Source organism: Molothrus ater, chromosome 3 (assembly GCF_012460135.2).
Source record: "Molothrus ater isolate BHLD 08-10-18 breed brown headed cowbird chromosome 3, BPBGC_Mater_1.1, whole genome shotgun sequence".
Taxonomy (NCBI): Eukaryota; Metazoa; Chordata; class Aves; order Passeriformes; family Icteridae; genus Molothrus; species Molothrus ater.
This window is the reverse complement of record NC_050480.2, coordinates 102,622,714-102,642,551: the sequence shown is the minus strand read 5'-3', so window position 1 is coordinate 102,642,551 and position 19,838 is coordinate 102,622,714.

Sequence of the window (19,838 nt, the reverse complement as noted above, 5' to 3'; positions counted from 1 at the left end):
AAGCCATTGAGGCTTCCTGAGATGCTTGAATACCCAACAGCAGAAAATCTATTTTATAGCAGGTTATCATAATGATTTTCTAAGCCAATGTCTTAAGAAAGACCTTACAGTTTCCTTTAGTCTCACATGGATTTTTATACAAAGTAGCCTCAAAAAAGGTATTCTATAACTTGATTTTTTTCTTTTTGAATCAAACAATTATTACGGTATGAAATAGCAAGTTGATTCTACCTGTTTTGCACAGGATGCTATGCTGTTTATTACTATAAGAAAAATCCTCCAGTGTTTCATTAACTTGGGGACAGCATTTGTGCTACTTGATTCCCTTTTTTTTCTCACAGTGAAAAATTTTATGCCAGGTTTTGTCCTGTTATTAGTATTGCAGCTGTGCTACTGTTTAATGTGCATGTTGTTTTGTACTAATTTAGTAGAAAATAAGTTCAGAAGAAAGTACTTGTATTGCTGCCAAGTTTTGCAATTATTTTAACTGCTGGGGAAAGATTATATTTTGCACATCTGAGTTGTGAGTTTTGTAAACAACAGGAGGAGCAGCAAACTGGTGACATTTATTTTCTCTCCAGAACTTCAGAAGAGTTTGAGGAGATGTCATCTCCTCAAGGATCAGGCACATGATAGTTTGATATGCTTCACTCTTTTTGGTACTAGGATGGACAAAAAGTATTTTTCAGCCCATGTTGTCTTTTTTCCAGTGACCCATTAATTATCTGAATTGGTCAAACCTATCCTGAGTCCCCTAGAACATTCAGCTTGCTTCCAGCAGTCAGCTCTGTACCAGACACTGTCCTCACAGGCTTTTCACAATAGATTTGTCAATTTAACTTTTGAATTTTTTTCTACCTTTTCTTTTATACAATTGACTTATGTAAATTTGTATAGTAATGTGGTTCTACACTTCAACTGCATGTTGCGTATGTTAGATGGAAATTATTTAATTTTTATTTAAAGAACCTCCAACTTGTTGTCTGATAATTTACAGATTTTTTTTTTTGATCTTGTACTGTGAGAAAATGGAAAGTAGGTATTTCAGTTTCATATCATTCGTGACTTTATAATAATTTATCATATCTCCCACCAGGAGTCACCCCTCCAGCAGGAGAGTTGTTATCAGTTTGATTCTTCTTGTAAAGAAGCTCTTTTGTTTCTGTGTTCCTCCCTGCCACCTATGTTATTTTGATGTTTTTATTAGAACTCTGCTGAGATGTGGAGATCAGGACCACACACAGTATTTGTCATAGGTGCTAATTCTGAGTTGACATCATGGGATGATGCTTGTTTTGTGTTTCGTACTTTATTTCTTTCTAACATGCTATTATTTAACTTGCAGATCTCTCTTAAGCGACAAATTAGATTTTTGATAAGATTATCTCTGTGGCCCATTTCCTTAGCAATAAATACCTAGTTGGTTTTGGTATTTTGCTTTTTTTTTCATTACTTTTTCAGTTTGTTGTGTTTTGTTATGAATTTCTTGATATACACTTTTGTCTGATACATTAATTCCCAGTCAGCTATTATCATAGGCAATTATTTTCATCAGCTTTTCTTTTAATAATCAATCCTCTTTTAATAATCTACCCACTTAGTCTTTAAAGATGATATTCATATCTTGATTTTCTTTTGCTATCAGCTTCTAATGAGTGCATTTGAATAGTCTCTATACCAACCACATTTTCCTCTTTTAACCAGTTGTTAAATAATTTAATTGTTACAATTGTTACAATCTTTTTCAAAGGCTAAAATATTATTATAGTGCATTTCTTTAGCTTTTAAATTTGTTAGATTATATAAAATTTGAGTATATTACGATCTTCAAGTGTCACATTCTGTACCAAATCTTATGCCAAACTGATGACAAATCTCTCTTCTGGTGTGTTCCCTCATTAATCACTTCAAGGAGTCATAAATAGGAGACATAAATGTCACCTCCAATGGACATAACTGTTATGGAGTCTACGTATGCCTGCCAAATTTTTCATTAATATTGTCCCTGACTTCTTAGCAAATTGTTCTCATTGTTACCATCATGGGTGTTTAGGCAAGATATTTTCCTTTATCTATATTTTCATGGGTTCAGTATGCTTGTTTTCTGCGTTCCTTATTGATGTGGATGGTATATAGTTAACATGATTTAATGTACAGCTCCTTTCCTCTCCTGGTTTAATCTGTATTGTTTCTCTATAAATACCCTGTCATCCCATTCATTATCACCTTCTAGTAAACGTTTGAGATGCTTGACAAAGATTAAACCACTGTTATATAACATCTTTAAATGTCTATGTGATAAAATGAATTCATAACATATGTAGGCTTCTATCTGAGTGAATTGACTTGTTAACTCTTTGAAAACTGGAGCTGATCACTGCAGCCTAGACGTTTTCATTCTTTGCACATTTTGACTGAGGAATGGCTTAAACTATATAAAGCTGAGAGACAAAAATTATTTCAGTGGCTGGTTAAAATGGCTAAATTTAACACATCTACTGGCACTATCTTATAGAACTGAAGTTAGTCCCTCAAAATGAAAACCACTCAGGCAACCATAGAAGATGATGCTTGTTTTGAAATATTTCTCCAGAGGGTTATCTTTAGGCAGTATTTGTCCCCTGTGTCTTGCAAGTCCCTGTGCTACAGCTATCATCTATAACTGTAATAGTTGTCCTTTACAGAGCCTCTCACATCCTCAGTACACTACACAAATACTAATAATATTCACTAAGTCCATCTGAGGTAGATGTATGTATTATTAAACAGTTTTTCATTACATGATTAGAAGATGTTCTGACAATGCAAAGCACTATCTGAAAATTGTATAAACTTTTTTCTTGTGCACTTGGAGATTGTTTCACATGTTGTTTAACATTTTAACTATTAAATAACTAAGTGACTCTTTGGTTTCTTTCAAAAGCAATAAGAAAAATATTAAACAGGCTTTCCCAAAAATTTAGGAATATGATTGATAAAGAAAAAAAAATGTTTTACTGAATCTATCCAAGAGAAAAGGACATCTTGTCAGGTCAAACAGATTTTAATTTTTTTAAAAAGGCTCATTGAAATCTCTGTTATCAATGGTATTTGTTGATAAATGTATGTATTTAAGTAAGTGCTAAATCCTTCTGTCCTTCATGAAAAACTACAATTTTTCTGAAGACTGAGATAAGCCAAGAAATTCATACTATCTACAGCTGAGGAAAGTAGTGCACATTAAAAAAAGTGAAAGTCAAAATGGAATGATCCAGAAGAGATTAGCATTAGACTCAAAGTCTGCCTGCAAGTTCATGGACAGAAATGAGACTATGTCTCCCTTGAGAGCAAATGACACCACTCACCTGAAAAAAAACCTTCTGAAAGGCAGGTTGGCCAAAAATAAATAAGAGAAATAGGGATGTTGGAGAAAGGGATGAACAGGAAGGTTCATCCTGGTTGAACAGGATGAACAGGAAGTGAGCACAGACACGTCCCAGAGGCTTGGAAGGGAAATATGAAGGCATGGAAAGCAAATGGATAGACAGAATTTAATACAGTATTAAAAGTCACTAAAAGTTCCTAGGATAAGGACTGACTCTGTAAAATTTCAAACAGGCTTGGAAAATTTTGTTTTCAAATCCCCTGTTGATCTGTCTCAACTAGGAGAGTCACACTTAGTCCCTTTAAAAGATAACTTACTCTAATTTGTATTCTAATATGTGGGCATTAAAGATTCATAGGGCCTTTGCTGTGCTTGCTTTCAGAAGAAGTTGCTGGCAACTCAGCCTATACATTTGATCTATACAGAAAACAAAATTCTTCAGGGTGGAAGCTGCAGCTTCTCTGTGTGATGATGCTTATTAATCTTCCCTTGCAGTAAGAGTACTTTGAAACATTAGGCATTTCACTGTGTAAGACATCATTTCTGTCCCTGGGCCAGGTAATGGAGTTTCTTGATAGCCTTAATGTTCTTAGGTGTTGTACACTGTCACTAAGCAGATAAGTATCTAAAGTAACAGCCTTTTTCAGCACTTTTTCATCCAGATGAATTTATTTAAATAATGAGACTCTGACTGTGAGAAGGAAGATTGAGTTGAGAAAACAGTAAGATGGATACTTTTGTTTCTTGTCCATTAAGTGAAAGTTTTTGTGCACAAGGCCATTGATCTATTTCTACATTTCACTCTGTTCTTACAGATTTAATATGAATTATAGTCTTTCAACACTTAATGACCAGACTTGCATTATCAGCACAGGTATCAGCATCAGCAAACTTTTTTGTCATGTGCTTCTTGTGCAGTTTTTTATAAATAGTATAAATTATTGGAAATGTTGATTTGAAATCTCTATGTGCAACCAATTTAGAGCCACTCATGAATTTTGTTTCCCACCCCCCTTGGATATCTTAGTATTTTTCTGTGTATGCATAAAATATTTTATTATTGCCGTGATGAGTATTTAGAAATTGGTGCCTACAGATGACAGACCTCGTCAGAAGAACTAAAGCCTCTTACTATATGTACATTTTGTAGCAAAATGCAGATCTTTTGTGTTCCTTGTGTCTGCTTTTCAAGCACTAGAAATCAGCACATGGGTTTTAGAACAAATTATAAATTAACTGATGCACACATCCTTAGAAAAATGATTGCTGTCATGCTTTCCAGTAGATATCATGCACTTAGTTCAAATTATGCTTCATTAACAAATATGGAAGAGTACACATTAAAAGCAATGGTATTCCTTAAAGCTTTTAAGGGGTAATATGTCACTTGCTAATGCACTTGATATAATTTAAATGTTTAGAGAGGACAAAACAGCAGCCTTAATATATATTACTATTGCAAATTAGAACAATGAAGTGTTCACAGATGCATTGCAAAGGATTTGATTAAAAAAAATAATCTCGTGATTTCATTTGGGCAGTTAAACTCTGTTGTTCATACAATTTTTGTGTTTAATTGAACTCATGGTTCCAGTAAACGTTAAACTGAATCATTCTATTCAACAATATATAAAACTGACATTTCAGTACACTTGTAGCAAAATTAGGAGAGATGTTGTAAGTTTAGAGAAAAATTTCTAGAGATGATGATGTGCTATTGAACATCATTGATATAAGCTAAAGGATTAATTGGTTTCACTTGATCCATATTTGAAATACTATGATTTAACATTTTAAGGAAAAATGGGGGAAAAACCCTATAGTTTTTCTGTTTAAGATCATAGGGGCTGAAATTAAATCTTCATGCTTGGGTAGGTAAACCTTGCCTTCTAGTTTTGCATTTTGCTGGTTGAGTGACACACATTTGGTGGAGACTGACATTCTGTTCCCGCAAACCACAGTAAAAGCTGTAAATAGTTTCTTTCCTACTAAATTCTTCTCACTGTAAATCTTAGAAGAAAACCTAGCTTTAAGCAAATGGATGTAAAAAATTTGGATTTCAGTCTGGTGCAACAGAAGCTATCTGTAAAAGGCTATTGCAGTTATTGCCCATATGGGAATTTTGAGTCATGAGGCATTAAGGTCATGAGTGACTCATGAGTATGAGTGCACACTGGATTAGCAGTGAAGCTAGAAAGGGAATCAAAAGTCTTCTATTCCTTGATCAGTGTCCTGGTCAGTGGACCACAGCCTTTTATCCTTGCTCTTTCCACATGGGAATATATTTAGGTGCATTAGGGGTTTCCTTTACTTTGTTCTTCATGTTACTCCTTGAGCCTTTGTGACAGGGGGAATTTGATGGCACTTTCCACTCTCCATCCATTTTGTATGGTGTCATTATAGTGAAAGCAGAGAAACATTGATTTATTTTTTCTCTTGACCAATGAAAGAGAAAGAAGTATGCTGTGAAATTTTAATGGAGCCCTGACAAGAGTCATTGCCAACATCACAACCCCTTCACCTTTTTTACCTGCCAGCAAGGTCAGAATTTAGGAAACCTCACTTGCATTAATGGGTTGTGTGCTTAAACTGTAACTATGAATGCTTGAGTATTGATACTTATTCAGACTTTTTGAAGTTATTGTCCTGGAAAGGGTTCTCTTCCCAGGAGCAGGGCTGAGTGGTAGGTGCCACTGCATCTTTGCTTTGATTTCAGTGGACAGGTGGGAAATAACAGCACTTTTCCCCAAAAATCTTCTGCTTGCCTGCTTTTGGGAGAAGCAGAAATGATAGCCAGAAATGAGAGCTAGATCTGCGGCAGGAGTGGCAATATCAGCTGGTAAGAACTGTTGTTCTACCTCACCTAAGGCTGACCCCAGCTAACAGGAGTTATTCTCCATTCCTCTGGTTTTAAGAAACAGCAGTTAACAGCTTCAAAAGAACTTTCTAAACTTGCTTTTCAAAAATATTCAGCTCCAGTATCCATTTGGCATGGTGGCCTGAGATGCAGGATTCCATGGAGTACTGAGAACCTATCTAACAGTGTGCAAGTGCAAACCCAGAGTCAAGCCAAGTTTGAATGTGTAATATAGGTGTGATTTAATATGGTAGCCATTTGTTTATTGTTTAGATGTGATTGGCTGTCAATAAGACAGCACAGATGCAGAAAAGGGAGAGGGCAGGGCAGTCTGGTGATTGAAACTTGATGGGGAGAGCAGGAGGATGGCAAAGGAAATAATTCATATTTCCTCAGATGCATAAAATGACCCTGAATTTCTAATTCAGAGTGGAGTATTCCTGCTTCTCCCAGCACCCAATGCTTTACAGTATAGAAATGTGAATCCTGGGGATGAAATAGACTGAGAAATCCTTGGTGATAGGATAGGGAGGAAAACGAAGTTCAGTGCTATGTATGTGATAAATGCATAACATATTTTTTTCTGAAGTAATTTCTGATGTGAAGGTTTTATTTTTGAATTCTATATTCTCTATGAATAAAGATTCATTCTAATGCCAGCAGAAAATGCTGCTTTTAGGCAACAGGGCATTTTTTCCACATTCTCTGAAATTTTAAGAAATAATTGTCACTACTGTTGAAATCATGTCTGCAATATTTTAACACAGCATGAACATCTGACAGCATGTATTTTCCGAAGAACTGAGGAAGGAATATACACATCCAAACTGTCAGTGGAATTGTTTTGGACTCTCTCTGCTTATTTTCCCTGTCTCCATATCTCCTGCTTTAGCAGTCTCCAATCTGTGCACACAGCCCAAAAAAACCCCAAACCAAACAAAAAAAACTGGCCTTCCCCCCTCCCCCCCTTCCACATCATCTTCTCCCCCCCAAAAAAAATTAAGCAAAAGCTCTGGACAGAACTGTGCTAAGGAAAAAAACCAATGCTTACAATGCTAAGGAAAAAAAAGCCAAAAAGTCTTAAAAAACAAGAGTAATTTCTGAAAAAAAATTTTAAAAAAGTACATGCCTATTCTTTCAAAATAAAAGGAGGTGGTTATACGACAAGAAAAAGATTCTCATCTGCTGTTTATGAAGGGGTAGAACTTATTTTTTTCTCAACAAAATATTGCTTCAATGCTTTAAATTTTCTCATTAAAATTCACAAAGATTATAAAAAAATATATGTATCATAACTTTCTCCATGGGAACTTCTCAAAACCTCTAAGGGTCATAAGAAATTTCTTTCTCTCCCTTCATTCTATAGTCACAGTGAATTCTCCAAAGAAATAAAAGTGAAAAATTGTTTATAGGGCATCTAAAATAAACCTCATCTGGGCAGCAGATGAGGTTTATTTTAGAGACCTGTCTTTATTTTTTGCTCTAACCTAATGGAGACATTGACATTTTAAATTTTTTAATATCCCCATAATAGGTACTCTGATTCTGTCCACATAATTCCAGATTTTCTGAACTTCTAAGTTTTGGTTTTTTTTTGTTAAATATATGCACACCCTCATTCTGTGTACACCTTCGTTTGCCTTCAGAGATGCATGAAATGTATTGGAATTCTATATACTAGAGGGTAAAAATAATTGGATAGAATTAGCAAAGAGTATTTTAATTTCCATCAAGATAGAAAATGAAAGGGCTTCAGTTACAAGAAGCAGGTTGTGACTGTGGAAGAACAGCTGCTTGCTGTTTACTTTAATTAAAAAAGTTGGAACAGCTAATGGATAATTTAGAAATAATTAGTTTTGAAAGTGTTTGAATCACTATTTTGATTATCAATAATTGAACACAGAAATCCCAAAAGGGAAACTGGAAATTAAGTTTCCCTTCAATACTTTTTATTTTAGCTCCTAAACTAGGAAAACTATTGAATTATGTACAAAATACTGCTTGTGATTATGCTGTATGATAACATTACTTTCTAAATACCAAAGTTTCAACCACTGCAATTAGGAGCTTCTTTCTAATTATTCTATTTTTTTTTCTTTAAAAATACAATTAATTCAAACAAATTCATAAAAAAAATCTGCATAATAATCAATCATTATACATTTTTTAAAAATAATATGAGTTTTACAGGAATATATAGCTTGGTTATAATCAAACTATCCTGCAAAGGCACAGGTGCAACATGCACCAAAGGGTGAAAGTCAAGGCAAGATTCGTGACTAGGAAGCTTCATAATTCTTATATATTATCCATTTCACTGTAAGATACATTTTTATAAATAAGATAATTGACATGTAATATTTTTTTCTTTGATCCATTTTGTGCTGTGGACCATTTTCTCTTGTTATTTTCTTGTTATGGGGAGACCCATGGGGGATTTGTGGGAGGACAAAGTCTTTCAGGTCCCTCAAAACATCTCAGAGATGTCTTCAACAGCTGGGAGCCTTCGTGATGTCCATATGTTTTGGAGACAAAGTACTTTTCAGATGAGATAGGGCAAATCTAAAGTCTCAGACAGAATGGTTCCTGGGGGCTACACATTGAAATTACTCAGCCAGGTGTATGATTTGCCTCAGAGGCCTGGCTAGGTCCCAAATTACACCAAAAGTAGCTTGAGCTCACCATGCTGTCTTGTTTATGCGGTTAGCATCAAGGGTCTTAAAGAGATGCAAAACAATATTTTCATGAAAAGTATTTCAGATCCTTTTTTCCCCTAAATATAATTGGTGAAGGAACCTTTTTAGCAGGGAAAGTCAAGCCTGACTAGTTAGCCTCAGGTTTTCTGACTTTAACCAATTCCATTAGAATCACTAAAGTTATTGGGTAATAGTCAGCTTATCATGGAGAACAATTAGCGTGACTTGCCTTTTATTTTGGTTTCTGATGGTGGAAAACATCATTAGCCTGAAGCTATGTTTCTTGTTAAAATAAAGACTTTCTGACCATAACCTGATTTTTTTTCTAATTATATATGTGTATAATCATATTGCCTTTATGGATTATTCAATTTTGGATTAACGGAAAGTAATTTAGAGATATAATAACTTTGAAGCTGCTATTCCTGATATTCTATAAATATGATATCAGAACATACATGTGGACCATATTTCTTGTCACTGGAACTACCTGAAGGGCTTGGAAAATGAGAGGAAGAGAGATAGGAGATTATTCTTCCAGATTTAAAAAAGCTTTTTTTTTTTTGTACATGTTAAACGTGATTTAATTAGTGTCACTACTATATGCTTTTTTTCCTCCTTGAATATTATTTTTTCTTTCTGCATTCTGCCTTTTGAAAATTATGTAGCATACCAAGAGGTTGAGTTTTTTGTCATAATTCTCTCATGTTCATAACCAGTTTTTATTCCTTGTTGTTTAAATCTTGGAGTATATAGTATAAGTTCTTTATTTCAAATTAGAAGCTTTGTCCCATGTTTAAATTTCTAGGGTGTTGTTGTTCAAATATATGAAGACTAGTAACTAGAAATGGGAAAAAGAGCACTTTATGAATTATGGTACATGTGTTGCAGCTGCCATAAATGTGAGTTACTTCTGTATCACAGATGTTTACTTTGCTTTGGAAATAACCTGTGTGCTTTCTGTGCTCTGCAACTTGACATATTGAATTTAGTTTTAAACTTAACTTCTCCTCTGGGAATAATGAGTATTGGTGAGTAGTGGTGTTGAAAATATTGTCTGACTTTAGTTGTGACACCTAAGATTGGTGATAGTACTCATAGAATCATTATGGTTGGAAAAGACTTCCAAGATCATGAAATCCAGCCTTCAACCAAACACCACCATGTCAACTAAAGCACAGCATTAAGTGCCACATCCAGTTGTTTCTTGAGCTCTTCCAGGCAACACTCCACCACTTCCCTGCACAGACCATCCCAATGGCTGTCGACCATTTCAGTAAAGAAATTCTTCCAAATGTCCAACCTAAACCTCTCCTGGCAAAGCTTGAGGCCATTTCCTCTTGTTACCTGGGAAAAGAGGCCAATTCCCATCTGGTTACAACCTCCTTTCCAGTAGTTGGAGAAAACAATATGGTCACCCCTCAACCTCCTCTTTCTAGACTGAACAACCCCAGCTCACTCAGGTGCTCCTCACAGGACTTGTGCTCCAGATCCTTCACCAGCTCTGCTGCCCTTCTCTGGATACTCTACAGCCCCTCAACAAGGGGTCCAGAACTGGAGACAGCACTTGAACAGTGGTCTCATTGCTGGAAGAAAAAAGCAATTTTTTACAGATTCAGTTTGTTTTTTGCAGAGGTGGAGGTCGTATCAAACCTTACTGATTTGCCCAAAAACCAGCCTGTCAGAGAGTACAATCAGCCCATTTTCAGGGATTTGCCTAAGTCCTAAAAGGATATAATAATTTTGGAGTACTGTAAATGTTTGGCCCAATCTATAAAACATTTCTAGGACAAGATACATTCTTCACATTCTTACATATCACTGCCATATAGCTATCATTTGTCTTTTCTTTTAAGAAAGTATGTACACTTATGTTTCCAATTCCATAATGATTCTGCCAGAAAAACAGTTGTGGTTTCAGTAGGAAGGTATGATTCAGTATGGATGTTTATTACACATGTTCTTTTTTTTCACTGGATGATGAAGAGAACACTTAAGCATTGGATATGTTTAAATTAAAGACCCCTAAACTGGACAATAATACTTTGGGTTTTATGTTCTTGTGGAATTTGGGCTATATGAATTTGATCAAAGTTATCCACCTGGGTGTTGTGTGTTCCGGCCACAGACCAGACTTATTAAAAAAAAAAAAAAAAGTTGCTACAAGACTGTTCATCAATCCCCATCTTCCCCTGTGCACCAAGCTCTTTTTTAAGCTTCTCTGTGTCTTTCAAGATAATGAAGACACCCCACAGAGCTTAACAATCAAAGACTACCACAAGTTATGTGTACTGTTGAGTTTTATTAGGTTAAAAAAGTTAAAAAAGCTCCCATAAATTCCTGTTACACTGTATAGACCTTTCTACTATGAGGTGAAAAGCCAAGTTTTCAGGTTCTTAGCCCCATGCTCAGTTGAATAGCTTTGTTGAAATGTCTTGATGTATCACATAGAATTCAAATACCTAGCTGCAAGATTTAACATTTATATGTAATTTTTAAATGAAAATTACTTAGAATGCTAGAATTCCCTCCTTAGAAATTGCATCAATAATTAAGGTAATGATCTCTGTCCAAAAATTCTTAAAAAAAATAAATTTCATTATATTGCAATTTTTTATTAACAAGTGTTAGATGATAATTTTAACTTCCTGAACTAAGAAATTGATATTTATTTGCCTTTTTTTTTTTGTTAGGGCACTATGACATAAAGAGTTTGGATGTTCTCAACTTTGTGCAGGAGATGTGCCTGTTTATAAGTTGAATAACTTGTCTCAACATAGAAAAGAGGTAACAACCTGGGCACATATCAAAATGGCATGGGGTAAGAAACAACATATTTTTTCTTTTAAGTGGATGAAGTTAAACAGAAGGGACATTTTATTCTATTTTACTTTAGCTTTATATTCCCTAATGTGGCATTCACATTCTCTGAACAGAAAGAGACATAATTTTCTTTCTCAGGATTTTTCCTGGAGAAGCACAGAGAGAAGAAGAGAAAACAATTCTTATCTCTACTTTCTGCTCCTGTTGTTTTTGCACAGTGGAACGTGTTAGGAAGATTGTTTACCTGAAGTGATTTGTCAGTTGGATTCTGCTGAGGATTGTTTTGTCCCCTTGGCCAACTGGAAAAAGCTGTGTCCTGGCCATCTCAGACAGTCACGGATTTTTCTTTAGTATATCTTTTGTATAGTATATATAGTATCTCTTTAATATAGTATAGTACAATGTAATATAGTATAGTTTTAATAAAGCAATTGTTCAGCATTCTGAATCATGGAGTCAGATGCCAATCATTCTCAGATGTTGGGGTCACCTGGCATTCAATACCCTAACTTTATTCTAAAGTAATTTTAGAGATTCTAAGTATCCCACGTTTTCCAGGAGAAGGTACACTGAGGACCAGATGGCATTTCCCAGGATGAAAAGGGAATAAGCTTTGTTCAATCAAATGGATAATGTAAATACAGAAGTTTTATTTCTGCCACAGGTCTTCAGCCTAGTGCTAAGCTGGGCTCAGCTTGGGAGCTCTGTTATGAGGTTTGTAAAGACCTTTTTTTCTTCATTCTCATAGCAAGTAATGATCAAGACTTTCCTTTTTGTTTGACTGGTATTGATACATGCTGCCTGCCCCTTGGAGGAACCATAATACAGGCACATTGAAAAAAGTACCCAAAAAGGGTAATTCAGGGGCTGAAGCACGTGTTAATAATTTGACAGTCTTGTCAGTGGAGAAGAAGTGTCTGTACTTACACTGCATCTAAAGCAGGCATCCTAAATTTCCTACCAACGTAAACTTATGGTATTATAAAAATGATAATGACATTGTAGAAATAGCTGTTGTACATTTTTAAAATATATTTTGTTGTATGTACCTGCAACTTTCTTAGCTGTGAGGTACTACATTGTAAAGATTCAAACCTCATTTTGACTAATGCAGGTGACCTAAACTAAATTGCAAATTCCAAGATATCTTAATGTGTTCTGCATTGCTTTGTCACTCTTTTATCTAGAAGAATATCACTCTACTTTCTCTAATTATTTGGTTTATAGGACTTCAGGAAAAAAGGACTAAGTATTGAAATCAGACTGTAATCAATTAAAGAGCATCAAAATGAAAATTTCAGGGAAAGAAAGAAAGAAAATAGGGCAGAGGTGAAAATAATATACTATGTTACTTATAGCAAGAACAAAAAGACCTTATCTGTCTGCCCTTGTACTTCCTTTCCTGAATAATTTAAAGCAATAAAATATAACAGCCAAGATGTTATATTGACTATCTGAGTTAAAGTGGCTAAAAAGAAAGTCTTGGTGTAATCAATATAAGTGAACTATTAAGCTGAGAAGGGTCTTTCAAAGTCATTGTTTATTAAGCTAAAGTACTGCTGTATGTAAGCTCTCTGTTTGGTATTAATGAAGTTTCTTTCATATGGCATCATTTTCCAAGGATCAGATATAAGATTTATTAATTGTACAAGAAAGAGCTGTTTGTTTTTTAGAAAGAGCTGTTGTACTTTTTTAAAATATATTTTGCTGTATGTACCTGCAACTTTCTTAGCTGTGAGGTACTACATATAGCTTAAATTCATAAATCTATCATTTATTATAGTTTAAAAAGTTAGATTTTAAAATTCTGATGTTATTTGAGAACCTGCTGATTTTAACTGATATTATTTTGCTTTGCTCCAATGATCCTTCCGAGGATTATCTTCTACTTTTCCTAGATGAGTGTAAAATAAGCCTAAAATCTTGGATAGATATACTGCAGGAATGCTTCTTATTTCCTAGTAGTAACAAGACACTAAAACTTTAATAATTGTATTCCTCTGGAACAGGTTACGTCATGTGTTAAATTAAGTGTGATAAAAATGTTGCAGGTATATAATTAGAATATAATTGCTTCACTGCACACCTGTCTAAAAATGTATTTGCCATAGTGATGTACATAGATGTACCTAGTCTAATAATCTGTTTTTTTCCTCATAATTGGATCTCCCGCAGCTTAAATGACAGCACATTTTATATTAACCTTTCCTAAGCTAGAAGGTAATATGGACATGCATGATGGAAACCTATTTCCACTGCTTTAGATGAGGTCTGTTGCTTTTGCTGAACAGTGAAAATAACTACTGCTTTGCTTTGATATTAAGATTGAAAAGTGCATGTGGAACACAGATAACGACCTTCTCAGGTAGAAGGGTGCAAAAGTGTTCTAAAAGACATGAAAAGAATACTTTTATGTTAGAGAGCTAATGGACAAAACATTTTGAATTGATGCAGTTCAGACCAAATATCAAACAAAGTGGTAAAGGACTGAGAGTTGCTGTAGAGCACAGTAGCAAAACAGGTGAGGTAGCATTAAATACTTACGACTAAAACTGGAAGTGTATATCTCTGCAATTAAATCAGAAGTAAGGGTTTGGGACCGTACACCATTTGTCACCATTGATTCCAATTAAACTCAGGGGTTCTCATTGTAAAGAATGGTGAGTAATCAATGAGCAATTAAGAGAAGAAGACCTTGAAAGTAGCTTATTGTACTATATCTGGTATGGAAATGTGCAGGCACATTGCCATTAAACCACTTACAACAGTGATAACATGCTGCAGGTGACATCATTTGTTGCTCTTTTAGCCTAGACTGTAGTGCAAATAGCTTTAGGCTAAACTTCTTAAATTCCTGGGACAACAAACAACAGCTCTCCGTACATCCTGGTCTGGAGCTTGCTGGTTTGTTCCCTGTAACCAGCCACCATGACTCCTATCTTTATTATTAGTGGCTTAGAAAAGATAAATCAGGTCCTCCAAGATCACATAAGGTTAAAGTTATTAAAGGCACAAAAGATGTCGGTACAGGGAGTGCGAAAGGTGAATTTCAAGAAAACTGTAGCAGAAGGTTGAAATATATTAATTTGCCCTTATGTGCTGTAATTACTTTTTATTCCAGGACTGAGGAAAGGAAATAAGGTTAAATGAACTTCTGGCAAGCATCATGCATGCAAACATGATTTGCATAATAATTTAAATTTTATTTGTCAAACACCATATTTCTTTAAAAGGCATCTTGTCACTGAAAAACATCTTTGTCATGCTGCCTCTCTGTAATCTTGTTCAATTAATAAATTCCTTTTTTTTTCCTTTTAATTGCTTCACTAACACCTAATTAATCTTGTTCATGATTGTTAATTTTGCTTGTTGGAATTTGTACCTATAAGGTCAGGGGCTGTTTCCTCTTGAATGTGTAAATGTTTTCCCAGGCAAAATACACACATGTATGGAAAATATAACTGTTTGTAGTTATCAATAGTTTGGATTTGTGATCTTGTCACTTTAACTATCCAAGTTAATTTAGAAAGTTGTTCTGCAGAGTATCATTGCATGACTAGGGGCTAATTAATGACTGGAAAACCGTTATGCTGTCTGTATGGCTGGACACATGTATCTTCTCTATTTTCTGATTTGTACATTGTTTTTCATGTTACATTATGTAGCCTTTAAATTACATGCCTGTGTATAACCTACCCACCATAGTTGCTAAACTCAAAATCTTGCTATGGACAAAAAGGAGGGCATACATTAAATGTAAACCACAGAAATGTGTTGTTTATTGGCTTAAAATGCTAACAGATTTTGCTAAGATGAAACAAAGATACTATGATTACTCCAGTTGAAATTATAATAGTAGTTACTGTCCAAATTAATATCAAATAGATGTTTAATATGTTTAAAATAGGTATATCAAGCTTTGTGGTCATCCTTTTGTTGCATCTCTGATCCTAAATGAGTCAGGATGGGGTTTCAGTGAGTTGTCAGGATCCAGAATTGAAGAAAGGGAGGAGTGATGACTTTTTTCCTCCTATTTGAAGGACTATATATTTTTTTCTTGTCATTCCAATGTCTGCTTGAAGTAGACATTGTTTTCTAAATGTTTTCTAAAATTATTTACATCTTGCTTTTTTCCATTGGTCTGCAAGTCTATGATATATCTTAATTTACAGTACATATTGTATTTTATGTAGGAGAGATACTTGTTCTTTGTTTTGAGGCTTTGCTCATTACTCAAAAAGCAGTTTTTGCACACCTCTGAAGTCTACATTTCACTGGTGACCCATGAGCTGCTTAGAGTCTTGGTGAATCCAGTATTACTCTTTCACCTTGTTTTTAAGATAATCTTTTACACATAAGAGAAGATATTTCCTTTTCATTATATTCCTAGGCCATCAAGCTACAATGACAATAAAATTATTTTCTTATGAAAAGTTCTGATAATATATATCAATGTAGTTTACCACTCTCAGTTTATATGCCTACCAAGCTGAAAGGAAAAAAAAATACAAATACTGGGGTTTTTTTGTTTGTTTAGGGGTTTAGGGGTTTGCTTGTTTTATAGTGTTGGTTGTTTTTGTTTTGTTTGTGTGGTTTTTTTTTTTTTTGTTGTTGTTAGTTGTGGGTTTTTTTGTTGCTGTATTTCTTTTTCTTTTTGTTTTTTTTTTTTTCCTTTTTCTTTTTCAGAAATAACTCATATGCTGTTTGGTAAATATACAGGGTTTTTTGTCACACACTGTATACAGGATTTTTTTCCTTTTTTATTTGGGATATTTCTTATTGGACTGATGATAAAATTATTACTAAAAGTGAAGATTTTTTCCTTCCAAAGTCACATAAGACATCCAAATTTGAAAAAAAAAAATAGAGATTAGTTTTTTTTTATATCCTCTTACTAAATGTTAATATGCTTAGATGGAAGTATTTTTACAAGTCTGGCAATGAAATTACATACAGAAAATTGATTTGAAATAGTTCATTGGCAAATCAAGTCCTCCCTGTTTCAAATAGATTGGTTTGTTATTTTCTCTGGCAGAATAATTGCATTTGTATACCCATAAATGGGGTCATAATGCTGGAGGAAAGGAGTATGTATGGTTTCTTTATAAGGTATTCTTTAATCGGAAAACGAGAATTATGTGTGTTGACAGATTTATGTGCATTGTGTCTTGTAGCATATGGTGGTGCTGATAAGAACTTGTAATAGTCTGTCTAAAAACCTCACATCTTTGCAATGCAGTGCTAAGTGCCTGACATCCTATGCTCATTTTGAACTTCAGTAGGAAGAAAAGTGAAATATAATATTGGAGATTGAATGACAGAATTGATGACACTCAATGTCTTTTCCTGGACAAGACTGATAGGGTGAAAAAAAATCCACCATGACAAATCACTTCAGTTACTTTTGCAAAGTCTCTTCTGTTGTGCCAAAATAAAATATCTTGATTTAAGCAGAGGGAATTGATTTACACATCAAGTAAAATTGTTTATGATAATGTTTTTTTAGATATCTTTGATTTAGGTACTACAATTTTCCTGGTATCTCTGGTGTTCTCAGAATATATTTATGCTAATAGCACAGCTTTGTCTTGCACAGCACTTTGTGTGCATGCACCAGTGTAGCTTAGCTGCTCCTCCTCTAAGGGGCACATTCAGAGGCAACTCCATTTAAAATGCAGGCCAAAAGATTTTAGACTTAATTCAGAAATCAAGAGTGCTAAACTTGAAATGTTAATCTCTAATGCTGTGTTACTGCACAGTCATGCCAAATGTTGTAGGTAAGGGACTGTCATCAGTTTTGGTCTAAATGTCGATTTTTGATGATGTGACGTATCCAATGTAGGGGTGGAACAAATGATGCATGTTGAATGGTCTGCCACTTTGGGAACTCCAGGCCTCTTAGAGAGATGTGAGTGTTGAGAAATTGTGAAAACAATTCATTGAGTTTGGATAGCTTTGGACTGGAACCATAAGCAGGAGCGCTGAGGGGGAGTTATGGGTCAAGCAGATGCCAATAGTTTTGTCCTTGATGCTGGGAAATATTGAGGCCTTACCTGAGAATTCTCCAGAACCTACAGAAGCAGATTTTTTTTTTGTGAATCCACCAATTTTTTGCAATTTCTTGGATTGCCTGTCACGTTCAGATCTTGTAATAAAAGGTTCTTCATTTTGGGATTTTGAGTGAAGGCAAGCAGAGTTGTCAGAGATGCTTACACTTCAGAAAATGCTCTCATTGTCTATAGCATAGGAGAAAAGTTTGGCATAAAGAATACTCACCAAAAAACACAAAGAATAGCTGTGATTGTTGGTTTTTTAACATAAAAATGGGTAGAGCATATGAGAAAGGAAAATTTTAATAGTATTTAAGGGCAGTAAAGTGGATGACACAATTCATCAGGTCATTGTTTTCAGTGTAGAAATCTCTCAACTTGAAGGAAACCATTTCAAATATATCTACATTGATTTGTAGTGTGGACATGAAGATATTAGGTAATATTGAAGTTGTCAGAATGCCTTTGGTAAGCATGTATTTTTTGTTTAATAAAGTGAGGCAATGCTATTTTAAGGGTTCATTTTGTCTTGTTTTACTTGTAGCAAATAAGGAGAAACATAAGCCTTTATACAGACAGTCATGCTATCTATTACCTCTTTAGGTTACTTGTCTATATCCTTTTCAGCTTTTATTTATGTGACACTATTATTTAGGCATTATGTTATGCACAATAGCATTTCATATTTTTAGAGGGAGGATACCCATACATGCTATGAAAAACTTAGTAACTTTTGTATATTTGTTGCAAGATACCAATATGCTGAGGATTACACATAAAGATAGCCAAATTTCAGGAAATAGAACTTTTCTAAGATAATAATCAAAGAGTAACACTGTCAATAGAGACAAATTCCAATATTCCTAGGCATGAGCATTCACAAACTAAATAGAGAGCTTTAAAATTCTGTGTAGAGTACTCTTCTTAGACAGTTACCCTTTGCTGGGGTTACTTTAGTCAGTTCCATCTCACTAACATGTTGCTTAAAACAGGACCACCAACAACACATGATATTTTACAGATGTTATATTTGTACCAGATGCAGGAGTAACACAATTTTGTACAAAGTGCACACCTCATTTTCATTAGTTATGTTTGCATTTTAAGATCCAGCTAGGTAGCCTGAAACCACCCTTAAGCTGAAGTGATTCTTGGCTCTTGGCACAAGACACAGGCTCATACTCTGATGTAGACAGGGAAGTTAATGTGCAGGTTTGGGACAATTTCCTTGCATTGGCTACATCTGCCATCACATGTACCACAACAGATCAGTCAGCTGAGACCTCCCTAGACAGTTCTCAGCATTATGTGTTGATTTGTCCGGCTGACACTGCCGTGGGCTCTCCAAAAGGGACAAAGTTGTGGTTTTCTCTCTATGACAGTGTGGACAATCGAAGCCTGGGTAGATAGTCCAGCAGGGCTGCATGCTGAAGATTAGCAAGCTTGCTCATGGGCTTCACTGCTTCAAGGGACAGCTGAAGAGAGAACATCTGTCTTGGAGTGCCACAGTAAGCTTCATTTTTCAGGCAGACAGAGCACTTTTCAAGTTTACTTGATACCAAAAGGTCTGTGATTGATTTCATCATCTTTGGGTCTGCGTGATTCTAATTCTTCTTGTGTATATATGTATTTTTGTTCCACGGACTGTTCCAGGCAATAAGGAGTGCCAATGCTCAATGTGTCTTTCTAGTTATGATAGAAGGGCAGAAGTAGTGACAAATAGAGCCAGCAGAGAGAAGCAGAGTTATTAATTTAGCTTCCTTTCTTCTGATGCAGAAATTTCTCGTTCCACAAGCCTAGACCAGAGCAAGGATCTGAGCCAATTCTGGTTGTGGGAAGTACAGTTTTGCAGTATATCAGGTGCCTTTCTGAGGACATTGATTCAAGAAGAATTAAATGGAAAATAAGGAAAGATAGGTTATCTTAGGAGGTTATTTTAGAGGAGATCTGATATAGTAGAGAAAGCAGCTGTGTGTGTCTATATACACACACATCTTTGAATATTAGGGAACTTGGCAACTGAAGGATTATGGTAGCATTCAAATGTT